Below are 17495 nucleotides of genomic sequence, written 5' to 3' on the forward strand. Positions count from 1 at the left end.
CCACTTGTATGAATATCAAGAGCTCAGATGGAAACCCAGTTCCAAGCAAAGAAGGGAAGGCGGAAAGGTGAAAGGACTATATAGAGGGTTTATACATAGGCGATGTACTTGAGGACAATATTATGGAAATGGAAGAGGATGTAGATGAAGACAAAATGGGAGATAAGATACTGCGTGAAGAGTTTGACAGGGCACTGAAAGACCTGAGTCGAAACAAGGCCCCGGGTGTAGACAACATTCCATTAGAACTACTGATGGCCTTGGGAAAGCCAGTCCTGACAAAACTCTACCATCTGGTGAGCAAGATGTAGAGACAGGCGAAATACCCTCAGACTTCAAGAAGAATATAACAATTCCAATCCCAAAAAAAGCAGATGTTGACAGATGTGAAAATTACTGAATAATCAGTTTAATAAGTCACAGCTGCAAAATTCTAACGCAAATTATTTACAGACGAATGGAAAAAATGGTAGAAAGCCAATGTCGGGGAAGATCAGTTTGGATTCCGTAGAAATGTTGGAACACGTGAGGCAATACTGACCCTACGACTTATCTTAGAAGCTAGATTAAGGAAGGGCAAACCTACGTTTCTAGCATTTGTAGACTTACAGAAAGCTTTTGACAATGTTGACTGGAATACTCTCTTTCAAATTCTGAAGGTGGCAGGGGTAAAATACAGGGAGTGAAAGGCTATTTACAATTTGTACAGAAACCAGATGGCAGTTATAAGAGTCGAGGGACATGAAGAGGAAGCAGTGGTTGGGAAGGGAGTGAGACAGGGTTGTAGCCTCTCCCTGATGTTATTCAATCTGTATATTGAGCAAGCAGTGAAGGACACAAAAGAAATATTCGGAATAGGTATTAAAATCCATGGAGAAGAAATAAAAACTTTGAGGTTCACCGATGACATTGTAATTCTGTCAGAGACAGCAAAGAACTTGGAAGAGCAGTTGAACGGAATGGATAGTGTCTTGAAAGGAGGATATAAGATGAACATCAACAAAAGCAAAACTAGGGTAATGGAATGTAGTTGAATTAAGTCAGGTGATGTTGAGGGAATTAGATTAGGAAATGAGGCACTTAAAGTAGTAAAGGAGTTTTGCTATTTGGGGAGCAAAATAACTGATGATGGTCGAAGTAGAGAGGATATAAAATGTAGACTGTCAATGGCAAGGAATCCGTTTCTGAAGAAGATAAATTTGTTAACATCGAGTATAGATTTAAGTGTCAGGAAGGCATTTCTGAAAGTATTTGTATGGAGTGTAGCCATGTATGGAAGTGAAACATGGACGATAAATAGTTTGGACAAGAAGAGAATAGAAGCTTTCGAAATGTGGTGCTACAGAAGAATGCTGAAGATTAGATGGGTAGGTCACATAACTAATGAGAAAGTATTGAATAGGATCAGAGAGAAGAGAAGTTTGTGGCACAACTTGACCAGAAGAAGAGATCGGTTGGTAGGACATGTTCTGAGGCATCAAGGGATCACCTATTTAGTATTGAAGGGCAGCGTGGAGGGTAAATATCATAGAGGGAGACCAAGAGATGACTACACTACACAGATTCAGAAGGATGTATGTTGAAGTGGGTACTGGGAGATGAAGAGGCTTGCACAGGATAGAGTAGCATGGAGAGCTGCATCAAACCAGTTTCAGGACTGAAGACCACAACAACAACAACAATTTTAAGTATAATGGAATGCAGCAGATTGACAGTAATACAGTCTAGAGGTGGAGTTTCTGATAATTGCATCACTATATTAATTTCTTTTTTAACTCTTCCTTAATTTTTTTCCTGTAGTCTTTACATTTTACCCTAAATGGCATGCGTAAGTGATTTTCTACATAGTGACTGTGCTGTGCTGTGTTAAGCTGTTGTCATACTTAACTGAGATTTTAATACTATCTACATGTCCACTTGTATCCACTGGTAGTGAGTACTGCTGGCACTCTAGTTAAGCAGTAAGGTAAACAAGCTACATACCTACGATAATATCAGATTTGTAGTCCTTCTATGATGACACATTGGTGCATGCTGTTAGTCAACACACAACAATTTTAACTTTTGCTTTAGGATTGAGTAGTAGCTGAAATCCAGACTTGGAAAGTTCAGAAATCAGTATGGGTTGTGTGAGTACCAGTGTAATGACCAGTGACTTACCTTCTATGTAACATTTAGACTCACAATAAAGCCACTACTGTTGCTTTAATTTTCATCAAATGAATCTGTTATACCATACTAATTTTTACCAGTTACATGTGTGTGCCTTAGTAGATGCACAACTAAGTTTAGATTGCAAATCCACAAGTTCATAATTCAGACATTGTTGGTCCTGTTGTTGTTCTGCTTTTATGAGGGAGGAGTGGAAGTTGGGGGGGGGGGGGGGGGGGGTATCAGTTTCATATAGTATGCGATCACCACAACTAATTACAGTTAGAGATGCTACAGGACAGATACAGAGTATCACATAGACTCTCACTCCCAAAATTTTGAGAGCCCATATTCCAATAAACACCCAGAAATATATTAGCTTATCCAATGTATGTTTTGCATAATGATCAGAATATCCCTCACAGCACCTTATACAATGGCTTTTGGAATACAGATGCAGCTGTAATTACAGATGTTCTAAAACACTATTATAATTTTACATTTTACGAAGAGCACATCTTTACATTTCTCTACTTTTACGGCCAGTTTTCGATATTTGCTCCCAGCTGATGTTATCTCAAGATATAGCTGATCATTTGTATGATTTTTCTTGACTCAAATAGCTTAAGACCTACCCAGTCACATCATCAGGGTAAAATCCATAAAAAGATATTGATCTTTTGGTAGGGTAGCCAACTGGTTGTGCTACAACCTTGGGACTTTCTAACCTTCCCAGTATTTATTGGCTTTATCTCTATAAACTGTAACATCACATCACATTTTTGTGAAATCAAAAATCTGCCCTTTATTCTCTACTATTTGTTGCAGTCAGATGCATTGATCATTGTCAGTGACATCTAATCTCGGCATCTCACTCATAGGAGAGGGATGCAAATGGGAAGATTCGCTAAACAAAATTGAAATCAAACATCATTGTCGTAATTCTGTTGTCTGTTGAAAGTGTGTGCAATTACTAGTGTTTAGAAATGAATGAACAGTTAGCACTAGCTTTTTACATTATGAGACAACTTCTTTGAAAGTACTGTGGATAAAAACAAAACAGTGTTGTGCACTTGGCATAAACTGGAAAGTTGCATTGTTTTAAACAGGATGGTCTTGCATTCAGGAGGATTGGGGCTCTCATCCCTGTATCACCATCCTGGTGTAGGCTTTCAATGGATTCCCTAAACTACGGCTGGCATATGCCAGGAAGGTTCATCCTACAACGCCACAGCCAACTGCCTGTTGTAATCTTGTCAGACTAATCTGTAAACATGCAAATTTGTATATATATGAACTATGTTTTTTGTTCTTATAATCTAACACCACATGTCAAATATCCTTGTCAAAATGAGCCATAGATGAATAAAATTACTATTACAATTAATATTACAATAGCACCCAGCACCATAGGACTTAACATCTGAGTTCATCAGTCCCTTAGAACTTAGAACTACTTAAACCTAACTAAGCTAAGGACATCACACACATCCATGCCCGAGACGGGATTGAAACCTGCGACCGTAGCGGTCGTCTGATTCCAGACTGAAGCGCCTAGAATCGCTCAGCCACACAGGCCGGCAATTAATATTACATCCTACTGTAATAGATGAAGGTTCTGAAGGACATAAACAGCAATGTCAAAATATTCATACAGAAAGAAGATGGAGTATTAATAAAAACTGACATAGAAATTCAATAATGTTTAATTTATGACCCACTATTTTGATTTATGTCTTGATCATTCCATTGTTGTTGTTGTTGTTGTGGTCTTCAGTCCTGAGACTGGTTTGATGCAGCTCTCCATGCTACTCTATCCTGTGCAAGCTTCTTCATCTCCCAGTACCTACTGCAACCTACATCCTTCTGAATCTGCTTAGTGTAGTCATCTCTTGGTCTCCCTCTACAATTTTTACCCTCCACGCTGCCCTCCAATACTAAATTGGTGATCCCTTGATGCCTCAGAACATGTCCTACCAACTGATCCCTTCTTCTGGTCAAGTTGTGCCACAAACTTCTCTTCTCTCCAATCCTATTCCAAACTTTCTCATTAGTTATGTGAATTACCCATCTAACCTTCAGCATTCTTCTGTAGCACCACATTTTGAAAGGTTCTATTCTCTTCTTGTCCAAACTATTTATCGTCCATGTTTCACTTCCATACATGGCTACACTCCATACATCATCCCACTAGACAATAAAGAATTAAACTCATTTTTTCATCTTTAATATGAAAATTGTTGCACACAAATTTATTTCTTACCTCGAATTTCTGGCAATCAAGTTATGGTATCTGATTACATAATTTCACTGTATCTATATATGTGACCATTGAGATCAAAGAGGAAGAAGAAATAGTGGCCGACTATGCAGAGCTGAATTCACAAGAAAAGATAAGAGCAACTGCTGGATGAAAGAAACAGAAAAAATGTCAGCTACCAAATTGTTAATATATTATATAAAGCATAGCATTTGCATCATACTACTTTAGGGAATGCAGGAATTACTTCTTTATTTGTAGATAACTTTGTATCATAGATTATGGACGAGCTTGGTTATGGATATTTCTGGGCATTCCTCACACCAGCAGCAAATCTGCATCCATTAATAAACAGCCAAATACAGATACAATACATTTACTTCTGCAGGCACTGCACGCAGCATGAACAGACATTAGTTTCAAAAATATAACCTCCAAGGAGGTTAAAAAATTCATCAGGAACCCTAAAAACAGAAATTTTGCTAGGTGGTATAATGTCTCCTTTTCCTACATCTTTTACAAGATGAACACTTTTGCACATTTGAGTTTAAGATACGTACTCTTTTAGCAATGAAGACTGCTATGACAATACTTTTCTGATGTTATTGGTGAGGTCAACATTACATAAAGTTTCTAATAAAGCAGTATTTGAATATGATTTTGTACTTGAATCTGTATAATAGCTTCAGATTTGAGGCTCTTTTATTTGCTGTCTAGTGATACAAAAGAGGTACAGATTTTTCTAATTCACTGTAAAAAAACAATCACAATATATATTATTTTAATTGACATTTCTGATTCTTGTTAGCACACCAGCACTTAACAAAAAATTCTTTTCTTACTAAAGAGAGCTTCTTTAAAACTGCTGCTTTTTCATGTTAATCACAATTCACAGAGCACATACGTAAACAAAAAATGCAATATTTTCACACACATGTTGCCACTTACCATTTGAGACAAAGAATAAGTAATTGTTTAATGCTCAAGTTATATAGTAGATGTTTCCTCAAAAATGCTTTCACATGACTACTGTGGTGCATAATTTCTTTTGTATGATAGAACATACCTTTCTCAGATGTTCCAGACAGAATAATGGTTCATAGTAAAAACTGTATTCATTTCTGCTTCACAGTAGGGAACAATTTTAAATAGAGCACCATTTCTGAAGTTTCGAAACACATAAGAAAAACTTGTAACATAGTTTGCTTTAAATGACTGGAAAATATAATTTGTAAGATTTTTAAATATGTCATGTGCTTAAGCCAATGAATATTTGGCTTTTTCTACTGTGTGACTGTATTTATGAAAAATTATGCCTGTTTAGTCAGTAAAACTGGAACTTTTATAGAATCACTTTATTGTCTGTCTGTCTGTCTGTCTGTCTGTACATCCAGCTGTTAAAAATAACTTTCCTCAGGAATGGGTAAGCTTAACCTATTGATACTGAATGTATATAGAGCCCCTGATGGGAACATCCAAACCTTCAAACACTCCCTCAAAGCACTACTCACAAAAATTCACTCACTAAACAAAAATCTATTAATAAGTGGAGATTTTAATATTGACTTCCTCACACCTGGAAAAAACAAAGATGAATTGCTGAATATTACAAATTCATTCAACCTATCCCCAACTGTAAACACACCAACCAGGATCACAAAAAATTCAAAAACAGCTCTAGATCAGATTTCCATAAGAGCAGACAAACTACACCACTCAATCGAAGTCATCAGCACAGCACAGCACAGCACAGGTTACAGTGACCATGAAGCCCAAATACTAACAGCGAATATAAATTACATAGGACAATATCCCACAATAACTAAAATGCAAAGGCAATTAAATGATGATAATATAAGGCTTTTTAACTATCTGTTAAGGGCTGAAAACTGGGCAGAGGTCTATAAAGAAAATGATGTAAACTACACATTTAATTTCCTTCCATGAAACATTTCTCCACCACTTCAATACTGCATTTCCACTGAAATCCAGGAAAATTGGAAACAAACACATAAACTCATGGGTAACAAAAGGGGTAAAGATTTTCAACCAAAAAAAGTGTGATTTTAAAAATCACATGAAACACCATGAAGTCGATGATCAGTTTTGGTCATATTGTAAGACCTATTTTGCAATCTACAGAAAAGTAATCCAACAAGCAAAAAAAATATACAATGATATATTTATAAAGGAATCTAACAATAAAATGAAAGGCTTGTGGACAGTTGTAAAAAATGAAACAAACAGTAAATAGCATGTTATAAACAAGACATTAAAACTAAACCTAAATGATGAAGTCATGTCAGATCCCCAAAAAATAGTAAATGGTTTTAATGACTATTTTAGCAAAATAGCAGAAAACCTGATAAAGAACAACTGCCACAGACCAAATACTCAACACCAAACACTAATAGAAACCATACCATTACAGGCATCAATGTTTTTTTCACAAAGTCTCCAATACTGAAGTACTTACAGCTATAAAAGGACTAAAGAATAAGTACTCCAGTGGTAGTGACAACATTCCTGATTTAATTGTAAAGAAATGTGGAGAATCCATTGCAGAACCCCTAACCCACATAATAAAAGTATCCTTTACAAATGGAGTTTTCCCTGACCTACTAAAGACTTCTAAAATTACCCCACTTCACAAAAAGGGCCCTAAAATTATGTAGCCAATTACAGGCTCATAGCACAACTCAGCTCATTCTCAAAAATATTTGAAAAATTATTTTACACCAGATTGGAAGACTTTACTAATAAACCGTCCTTATTAATAAAACACCAGCATGGTTTTAGAAAGCAAAAGACAACTACCACAGCTATTTATGAGTATCTCAACAAAACCTTAAAAGCACTGGATAATAAGGAAATCACTACGGGTATCTTTTTAGATTTATCCAAAGCCTTTGATGTAGTTGACCATACCATACTCCTTAAGAAGTTATCAAACAAAGGTCCAAACAAATGGTTGGAATCGTACCTCTCAAACAGATTTCAAAAAGTTGAAATTAATTTTGAAAAAAAGAATGCAACCACCTATCAATCTACTGTCCACTCCTCTGACACAATGCCTATTAGATATGGTGTGCCACAAGGCTCAATGCTAGATCGCATACTGTTTCTGCTATATATTGATGATATAAGCACGAAGCTTGCTACAGGACATACCACACTATTTGCCGATGACACGAGTATACTAATAACAGGTACTGATACAGAGGACCACAACCAAAAAATTAAATCACTAATGTTGTCACTCAGCAAATGGTTCAGTGAGAACAGACTGATTATAAGTATACAGAAAACAACATACATCAACTTCAGACTCACATCCCAAAAACAAAAAATGCCTGATGTGATCCTAAATAACCAAGAGCAAATGTGTGTGGACTCTGACAAGTTTCTTGGCATATGGCTTGAAGAAAATCTTGAGTGGGAGGCTCACACAAATTATATCTCAAAAAAGCTATCAACTGTGTGTTACATTTTAAGGATACTCAAAAAAACAGTCACAAAATCTGTTCTCATACATGTATATTATGCTTACTTCCATTCTACATTACAGTATGGAATCATATTTTGGGGGAACTCACCTCGAGGTAGATATATTTTCAAAATGCAAAGAAAGGCAATATGCATAATATGTAACCTAAGATATAACGAATCATGCAGACAACATTTCAAAACAAATGGCATTATGACACTGCCCTCTGCTTACATTTATAATATTGTTTCATTTGTCAAGTCATACCTGTTAAACAATGACTGCACACTAAAATTCAAAGGAGATATTCATAACTATGCAAGAAGGCAGCAATCTGACCTACATATGATTCAGTCCAGAACCACCTGCTACCAAAAAAGCGTTTTAAATGTTGGGATACAAATTTATAATAATTTACCAAATGAAATCAAAGCAACAAAGAACCCAAGAGCCTTCACACATAAGTTAAAAAATATCTCTTGGACAATTGCTTTTATGCAGTTGATAATTTTTTTGAAAGGGGTTAAAATTGTAAACAATTTTATGATAAATGTTCAATTAGGTCTGAAAATTATATACTGTGCGTGTCTATGAAATATATTGGATTATTATAAACTGTGCATGTCTATGAAATACACTGGACTACTTTACTATTACATTTGTATTGGCTATTTGTATTTTACCATAAAACATTTGAATTTACTGTTTTGTTAAAGATAGCTAACTTCCTCATTACAAAATAATGTAAAATCAATTTATTAAAAATTACTTGCAAATATGTTCTCTTGACCTGTCCAATATCATATGTACAACCTTAAAATTATATGATTTGTATTAACTGTTTTGTTTAAGATAGATAATTTTCTTGCTACAAAATAATGTAAAAATCAAATTGTAAAAATTACTTGTAAATAGTTCTCTTGACCTGTCCAATATCATATGTACAGCTGTGCAATACTATGATTGCCTGGATCAATCAAACTACGATACAATACAATACAAATTTGAAATTTATGTCACATATGAAGATCTACAATCCCTTGACAGTGTAAAAAGTTAAAGTTTCTAAGTCAAAATAGTCAAAAGGTACTGCCATATATGCCACATATTTTAATACTTATGAATTCACTTATCAAAACCTATAGCGTACTTTCCGTTGACTTAGAATCACAAAACTTGGCAAGAGGAGAGGTAAGATTTCACATTACAGCCAAAGAAAAAAATCTGAAAATTGTTAATCTGTAAGCATTTCACACAAAAAATTGTCATTTGTAATCTGACTGTCTGTCCACTTATCTGTTGAGACCCTTTTTTCTCAGGAATGGGTAGACATATCAAGGAAAAATTTATCTCAAATACTAATGCCTATATTCCCTTGGCAGGGAAATAAATATAAGCCTCACAGTCAATGCAACCAAAAGATACAGCCATTTATGTTAATTAATCCTATAGGACACTTCCCATTGTCATTGATGGAGAATCATAAAATTTGGCAAGAAGCAAGGTTTCACAGTACAAGTAAAGGAAAAAATCAGAAAATTGTTAATTTAAATTATATCACATGAAAAAATATTTGTTTATTCATTTGTTATTCAACTTCAAACTTGAAACTGAAACATTCTCGGAATTCTTGGACTCCCTGGGACCAATATCTTACAAGCGTCAATGTCAATAATGGGCTAAAACTGTAGAGATTCTTGGTTTCTGGAATGGATGAACTGTTTACACAGGGTGTGTTCCAATGTCCACAATGATTTTTTAAAAATCTATGCAATATCAGTTTGCAGTCTTTTCAAAAATTTTCAAAGTGTTCTCGCCCTGCTTCAGTGCACCATTGCCAGTGCTTCACCCAGTATCTGAAGGCACCTTGGAAGTCATCAATGGGAATCTTGTTCAGAGCGGTCATCGAAACTGCTTTTATTGCCTCCAGAATCCCAAGCCAAGTTCCTTTCAGGGTTCTTTTGATCCTTGGAAACAAAAATAAGTCATCTGGTGGCAGATCAGGGCTGTTCAGAAGGTGGGGCAGCACTGCCACACACATTTTGGCCAGCAACTCAGAAACAATGAACTCAGTGTGGCTTGATGTATTGTCATGGTGCACAATCCAATTGTCGTGAATTTCTTTTTGGACACTTTGAACACTGCTGCACAACCACCTGAGCACTTCACAGTTAAACTCCTTGTAGACTGTTTGTTCTTCTGGCATGAATTCACTCTGAAACACATTTCTTTTGTCCAAAAGCACAGTGAGCACTGCCTTGTTTCAAAAATTTGCTCATCCTTGTTTATTTGGACAAGAAGACTCCTCTGTGCACCATTCGCTGCTCTGACACTTTGTTTTTGGATGGCACTCCAAAATCCACATCGTGTTGCCTGTGATCACTCTGTCCAGAAATTCTGGTTCCACTTCATAGCACTCATGCAATTCCTGGCATTTCAACAAACGCTACTCCTTCATCTCACTTGTCTAGACATTTGGCACCATTTTCACATAGACTTTCCTCATTTTAAGATCCTCAGTTAACATGTGGTGAATGATTGTTTTGGGTAGTCCATATTCCTCTGCAATCATCAGAACACTTAATCATCAGTCCTTGTCCACAACTCGATGCACTTTTTGCACTGAGTCATTTGCTTGTGATGTGGTTGTCATCACTGACAGACTCCCAATCTTGCTGAAATCTTTTGTGCTTTGTTTCAAATCACCCCATCATCCTAGGCTTTCCATAGCATTTCAAGCATCTCTGCTCCATTTTTTCTCAATTTCAAACAGAACTTGACTGCATATTGCTGCTCCAAAAACTGATCCCTTTTTTGCTCAACAAAGTTACAATAGACACCTTTGCACAGAGCATGACCCTGCCTTAATAACTAGTCACAGGTGAAGCTTAGGTCTCCCACCAACTTCTCTGTCTTAAGGTCCACCATGCCAGCCAGCATTGACAACTATCAAAAATCACTCCAGGAACTTTTGGGACCGATCCTATATATATCAGTAAGTTTGTATGAAACACTCAGTGTATGAGACCTACTCGCATCTGTGTAGTTTTTGGCATACAGTAACATTTTTTCATTTATTGACTAAATAAGTTTTGTGAACAGTTATGTAATTGATCTGTCAATAATTATCAGAAATCTGTGGCCTTTTTGGTAACTCATGTAAAATGGAATCTATAGGATAACTAATTTTCTTGGCATAACATTAATTCACAGAAATACATAAAATTATTATCATTATGCTGTGTACTTGTTTGGAAAGATAGAAAATTTTGGCAAATGCACCAGTATACATCATAATGATTTGGAAGGTGCAAATCACATATTTTATAGCCAAAATTTAGTTAAAACATTATTGAAAAAGAAGGTGGTGTCACAACATTCAGTTATCTCCAGAAGTTAGCACAAAGCTTGGTTTGTTATACTGGTATGGTGTTACTACCACTATATTACAATGTTGTTCTAACTTAATAGGATTATCATTAAGGTATCTTTGTAATCAATTTAATGACTCAGATTTTTTTCACCTTCAGTTATACCCAGCTACAAAACTGAAGAAAAGTAGCAAACTGTCTTTAATTACATTCCTATTTCGCCCCTTACAGTCTTTTCAAGAGTATCTTGAAAAGTAGTCTATGATAAAAAACTGTCAAGAGAACGTTGCCCAGTATCAATATATGATCATGAAGAAACTTGATGAGTGTGCATTGCACAGTGAGCAGAATAGTGCAATATTTTTAGGGGTAAAACACATACCGAACAGTAATGTGGCATTTAGGTTTAGAGGGAATATCATCAGTAAAATGATATACAAAAATTTTTTTCATATAAAAGTTGATGTGTAATTAATGTGTTTTGAAAACTATATAATCAACCTCTGTAATATTTTGAAAGTTTGCAAAATATCCCACCACCTTTTAATTCACTTTGAAAAATGAAAACTTTCATTACAATATGGGACACTTAGGGCTTTAAAAAGAGATTTTTGAATCCTCAGTCCAAACTCACCATTACTTTCTTCTAAGAATATGAAAAGGTGGATGGTCAGAGTGAAACAATCCATTTTGAGTGTCGTACCTTCACAATAAGAAACATTTAGTGATTCCAAAGGGCACAATGGCACATTTTCAGCCATAGAATGTAAACGGATTTCAATGTTGGAAGAACTTTGAGATTTTCAGATCTAGTTCTGCTGAATAATTATGATGTCAGAAAAAATAGAATCAAGCTGCAGTCACTAGCACATGATCAATTCTCTTTGCCAAGGCTTAACAATGTGCTGAAATACACCTAATACAAATCAAGATATTTACAGGTCAGCCCTGACAACCTGAAATATTACTTCTTCATCATGTATATTACCTGAAGACATGTTGTTCATTTTATTTGTAGAGGGTTCTACATGAAGAAAGCACTACAACAGCTCACAAATAAAGTTCTGGCAGAACTAAACAATAAAAATTATCCTATAGCTGTATTTTGTGATCTTGCCAAAGCTTTTGATAGTGTAAATCACAAAATAATACATCATAAACTAAAGAGTTATGGCATTAAGAGCAACCGTCTTGAATTGACAAAGTTCTGTCTGCATAAAAGAATGTTGAGGGTCTTGTTGGCAGGATGTGTCACTGATGAGAAGCTAATCTTAGAATGGAGGGAACATAACATGTGGGGCCCCACAATTATCAGTATTGCATCATTTCTTGTTCTTAAGCTATGAAAGTGATTTTCCAATGACTTTACACCATAGTTCAAAAATTGCAATGTTTGTTCATAACAGAAGCATACTAATCAAGGATTCAAACTTAACCTTACCATACACAGCTTGGATGATAGCTGGACTATCCTGCAACTGATTCACAGCTAACAGGTTACATTTTAATCTTATAAAGTCTCATATTTCATTATTTCAGATGAGCAGAAATGATCAGTTAGTGCCTGAAGTGGATATTAACAGTTACACACTAAATGAAGCAGACTGTATAAAGGTGGCTAGCAAGCCATGAAACACAGCAGTCACTGGGGTTTCCCCAGCTGTAAAGAGGTATATATGAATTCTGGTGGCATGGTCACAGGATCCATTTTAGGAGGAGCTCTGTGACAGTAATGACACTAAATGTAACATTACTGAAAATATGTAGAAGGCCCTACTGGGATTCTAGGAAAAAACTAATGACGACCTTGTAACCATGGCAATGGGACAAGCTCATTAAAATTAAATTTTGTTTATGACATTACTGGTTAAAAAGTTGTTAATATTTAATACTATTATTATTTATAGAATTGTAACACATAAGCCCATTATGTAATTACACTTGCGATATGTATAATGAAAGTGAATAATGCCAGCAATCATATGAACAGATTATTTCCTAATTAAACTATTTAGGCAATATCTTATACAATTGCTTATTAATATTTATTGCACTAAATTCTCTCATTACTATTATGTGTAAGGTTTTGTATGAACATTATTGTGCTAAATATTTGGGCAACTTAGTATCCCCCCCCTCCTTTGCCCCCAATTGATGATAGCAAGCCACACTAAAAGTTATAGACTGTACATTGTCTGCATTTTGTTGGCACATTCTACAGAATCATGATGATTTATCTAGAAAGGAATATGCAATGTGAGAGAGTAGAAATGTTCCATTGATGAAGTTAATGAAAAGCTGTGTAGACATTCACAGTACACAGCAAAGTCAAACTACAGTCAGTCACCTCAGATAAAAACAATCTCAAAAGAACATAACGTTTAGCTGCCATGTGACATAAATGAAATGAAATCCATATTTTCAAAACCCAAATAAGATATCAAAGCACCATTAACATAAAAATTTACATTCAGGAGAGATGAAAGTAGCCCCAACATCAGCATCAACTACTGGAGAAACAAAATGTGTGAGCTCTGTTACAAACTTCAAACAAAAGGATGAAGAGAGCACGATCTCATAGCCATTGACTCTCAGAAAAAAAAGTAAGACCACAATCTGTATAGAAGAATCTCTTGCTGCTTGGCAACTGAATGAAGATGAAAGACAGTCTATATGGAGAAATTTCTGCAGCCCAGAAGGGGACAGCCAACTAGGTCTCAGCAGATGGGGCAGCAAAAGTAAGCAAGCCCCAAATTTCAGAATTTAGTGCTAACATTGTAGTATTTCACCAAAACATGCAGTCACTAACAAACAAAATTGATGAATTTCAAAAACTTCAAGAAAATGAGCTGATGGATGTTTCAGGTTTGTGCCTAACTGAACACTGGCTGAAGGAAGACACACTGGAACTGTACAAGTTTCAGACTTTATACTAGGCACTCACTTTTGCTGAAAAACACAAAGTTATGATGGCATCTGTACCTACGTTAAAAGTAATATAACATTTGTGCCCAATGAATACCCATAAGATATTGCTAGAGAAAGAGATTTGGAAATAATAGGACTTTAATTACTAAATTTGAATATAGCCACAACCTGTTTTTACAGGACTCATGATAGTGGCATGAACACTTTTCAGTGATGGCTTGTTTATGGGCACCCGCTATTTCCAGTTGATCTTACTCACACAGTATAATAAAATGTGCTCTTTTTTCTTTAATTCTTTGTTTATATTTGTAGAATATATTATCCTTAAGCTTAATGTCAGTATCCATACCCGTTTATGAAAAAGATAAAAAATCTTTATGTGGAACTGTCAGCTTCACTGTTCCAGCAGCATGGTGTTTGACTATTGTGTGAGTTCGCACATGGGCAAAAACACACACATCAAAACTCCCTTACCTCCCTTACATGAACACAATGAAAAAGATGATTCATTAAATCCTGGAATATTTATAACATTAGTACATTTCACACCAAAATTAGATTCAGATTTGAAGAACTGTTAGAAACCAATGCAGACATCAAATGTGTTTTGAAGACCATTCAGAATTCGATTCATGACTGCCTGTTAAAAATATACCATGAGGAAGTAAGGACAGAAATTAGATAAGCTTTCTTTGTAGCTATCAGAGCTGATGACACAACAAATTTTTCCTAACACCTGTAAATGACGCATTTTTAATTATATGGGGAAGTATTTTAGCACTTTGGGGGATTTTCTCAATAAAATCAAACTACAGATGGCCTATCAGAACATATTTTAGAGCAGCTGCACGTAATTCTTAGGGAAAATGGACAAAAACTGATAGCTCAGACATTTGATGGTGCAAATATCATGAAAGTTGAAAAGGCAGGTTTCCAAACAAAAATAAAAACAGGTTATAGTAATGCACAAGTATTACACAAAAAACAAGAATTTTGTCTCTATCATTTTTGCTTTACCAACATTTTTTTCAAAATTGCTGCAGTGTGTATCCCTTCTTGAGAAGCACATGGACATCAGCAGTCCACATCCAATGTTTAGAAGACAGAACTTCAAAGTTTAGAAAACTACCTTACTGAAATTCAGTCAACATCAAATACAGAACAGATGACTATAGACATAATATGAATTCTAAAATACCTGAATGACAGTAATCTCAAGTTTTGTTTAGAACTTTTATGTCAGATTATGTCTCATGTTGAAATAATTTAGAACTAAATGCTGTCAGGAGAAATTAGTGGATTTAAAGTTAATGAATATATATAACAAATTTCAAAAGTACTATTTTGTAATTAAGCAACTCTAAGCACTTTGAAAATCCTTCAAAGACGCTTATGGCAGAAGCTACAAAAGTGTTTGCATGTGTGTTAATATAACCGACAGATATCCTTCCACTAAACACTCAGAAGCTGCTAAATTATTCACCAAGAAATGCTTCACTAGTTTTTAAGAATAAATATCCCACAGAAGAGATAGTATGAACCACTAAAAGATATCCCGTAAGTGACAAAGAAAAGCTTGAAACTGAGGTAAAGATATCCTATTGTAAGTATGAAATTCATGCATCTAGAAGATTAAATGAGTGGGTGAAATTTATCTTGGAAAATAAACTGGATGAGATTCTTAGTGAAGTTATGAAACTGAAAATATCCTCCTGACAGTTCCAGTGACTATATCAGAGGCAGAACACTGTTTTTCAACACTGAAAACAATAAAAACTTTTCTAAGAAGCACTATGAATTTGGAAACATTAAATGCACTAGCAGTGCTTTCCATGGAGAAAATTTCCTCATTTGCCAAGCAGAGATGAAGAAGAAAGTTTTTGATATTTCAGTGCAAACTAAAACAAGAAGAATGGAAACATTTTTAAATGAATAGATCAACCGCGAATCGTAACAATTTAGGTTAAACTAGTAATAATTTGGTCTTTTGTAAGCAAACACTTGGTTTAAGAATTGTGGGAGAAATTTATGTATATGGAAGACATCTGGAAACACCAGAAGGTTTAAGAGTGATTATGTAATGGTAAGACTAAGATTTTGGAACCAGATTGTAGCCTGTAGGACATTTCCAAGGACAGATCTGGACTCTGACTACAATTCATTGGATATGAATTGTACATTAAAGCTGAAGAAGTTGCAAAAAGGTAGGAAATTATGGAGATGGGACCTGAATAAGTTGGAAGAAACAGAGGTTATTGAGACTGACTGAAACAGGGGAAAGGAATACAGTAGAAGGGAATGAGTAGCTTTCAGAGATGAAATTGTGAAGCTACTAGAGTATCAAATAGCTAAAAGGATAAATCCACATTGAATTTAATTGATGAAAGGACAAAAAAGTAAAAATGCAGCAAATGAAACAGGCAAAAGGGATTACAAACATCTAAAAAATGAGACTGACAGGAAGTGCAAAATGGCTGATCAGAGATTGTTAGAGGACAAATGTAAGGATATAGAAGCATATGTAACTAAGGTAAAAATAGGTACCACCTATAGCAAAAGTAAAGAGATTTTTAGAGAAAAGAGAAGGAGCTGTATGAGTGTCAAAAGCTCAGATGGAAAACCAGTACTAAGCAAAGAAAGGAAAGCTGAAGGTGAAAGGAATATATCAAGAGTCTTTACTAGGGAGATGAAATATTATAGTGATGCAAGAGGATGCAGATGTAGATGAGTGGTGGGAGAACAATTTGACAGAGCACTGAAAGAAATGAGTTGAAATAACATCCTTAGAGTAGATGCCATTCTGTCAGAACTACTGATATCCTTGGGAGAGCCAGCCATTACAAAACTGTTTCACCTGGTGTGTAAGATGTATGAGGCAGGTGAAATGCCCTAATACTGCAAGAAGAATGTAATAACTGCAATTCCAAGGAAATCAGATGCTAATAGATGTAAATATTACTGAACTAACAGTTTAATAAGTCACAGATGCCAAACAATAACACAAATTATTTACAGAAGAATGGATAAATTGGTAAAAGCTGACCTTGGGGAAGATCAATTTGGATTCCAGAGAAAAGTAGAAACACACAATGCAAAACTGACCCTGTAATGTATCTTAGAAGATAGGTTAAGGAAAGGCAAACCTATGTTTATAGCTTATGTATATTTAGAGAAAGCTTTTGACAGTGTTAACGGGAATACACTCTGTGGAATTCTGAAAGTATCAAGGGTGAAATATAGGGATGAAAAGGTTACATACAACTTGGACAGAAAACAGACAGCAATTATAAAAGTCAAG

General features: G+C 35.3%; 1 pseudogene; it reads left to right on the forward strand.

Annotated features, from left to right (window-relative positions):
• Positions 1-16133, forward strand: part of LOC126348074 (uncharacterized) — a 151968-nt pseudogene extending 135835 nt beyond the window's left edge.
• The last annotated feature ends 1362 nt before the right edge of the window (positions 16134-17495 follow it).

The sequence above is a fragment of the Schistocerca gregaria genome, chromosome 1 (genome assembly GCF_023897955.1).
Source record: "Schistocerca gregaria isolate iqSchGreg1 chromosome 1, iqSchGreg1.2, whole genome shotgun sequence".
NCBI lineage: Eukaryota > Metazoa > Arthropoda > Insecta > Orthoptera > Acrididae > Schistocerca > Schistocerca gregaria.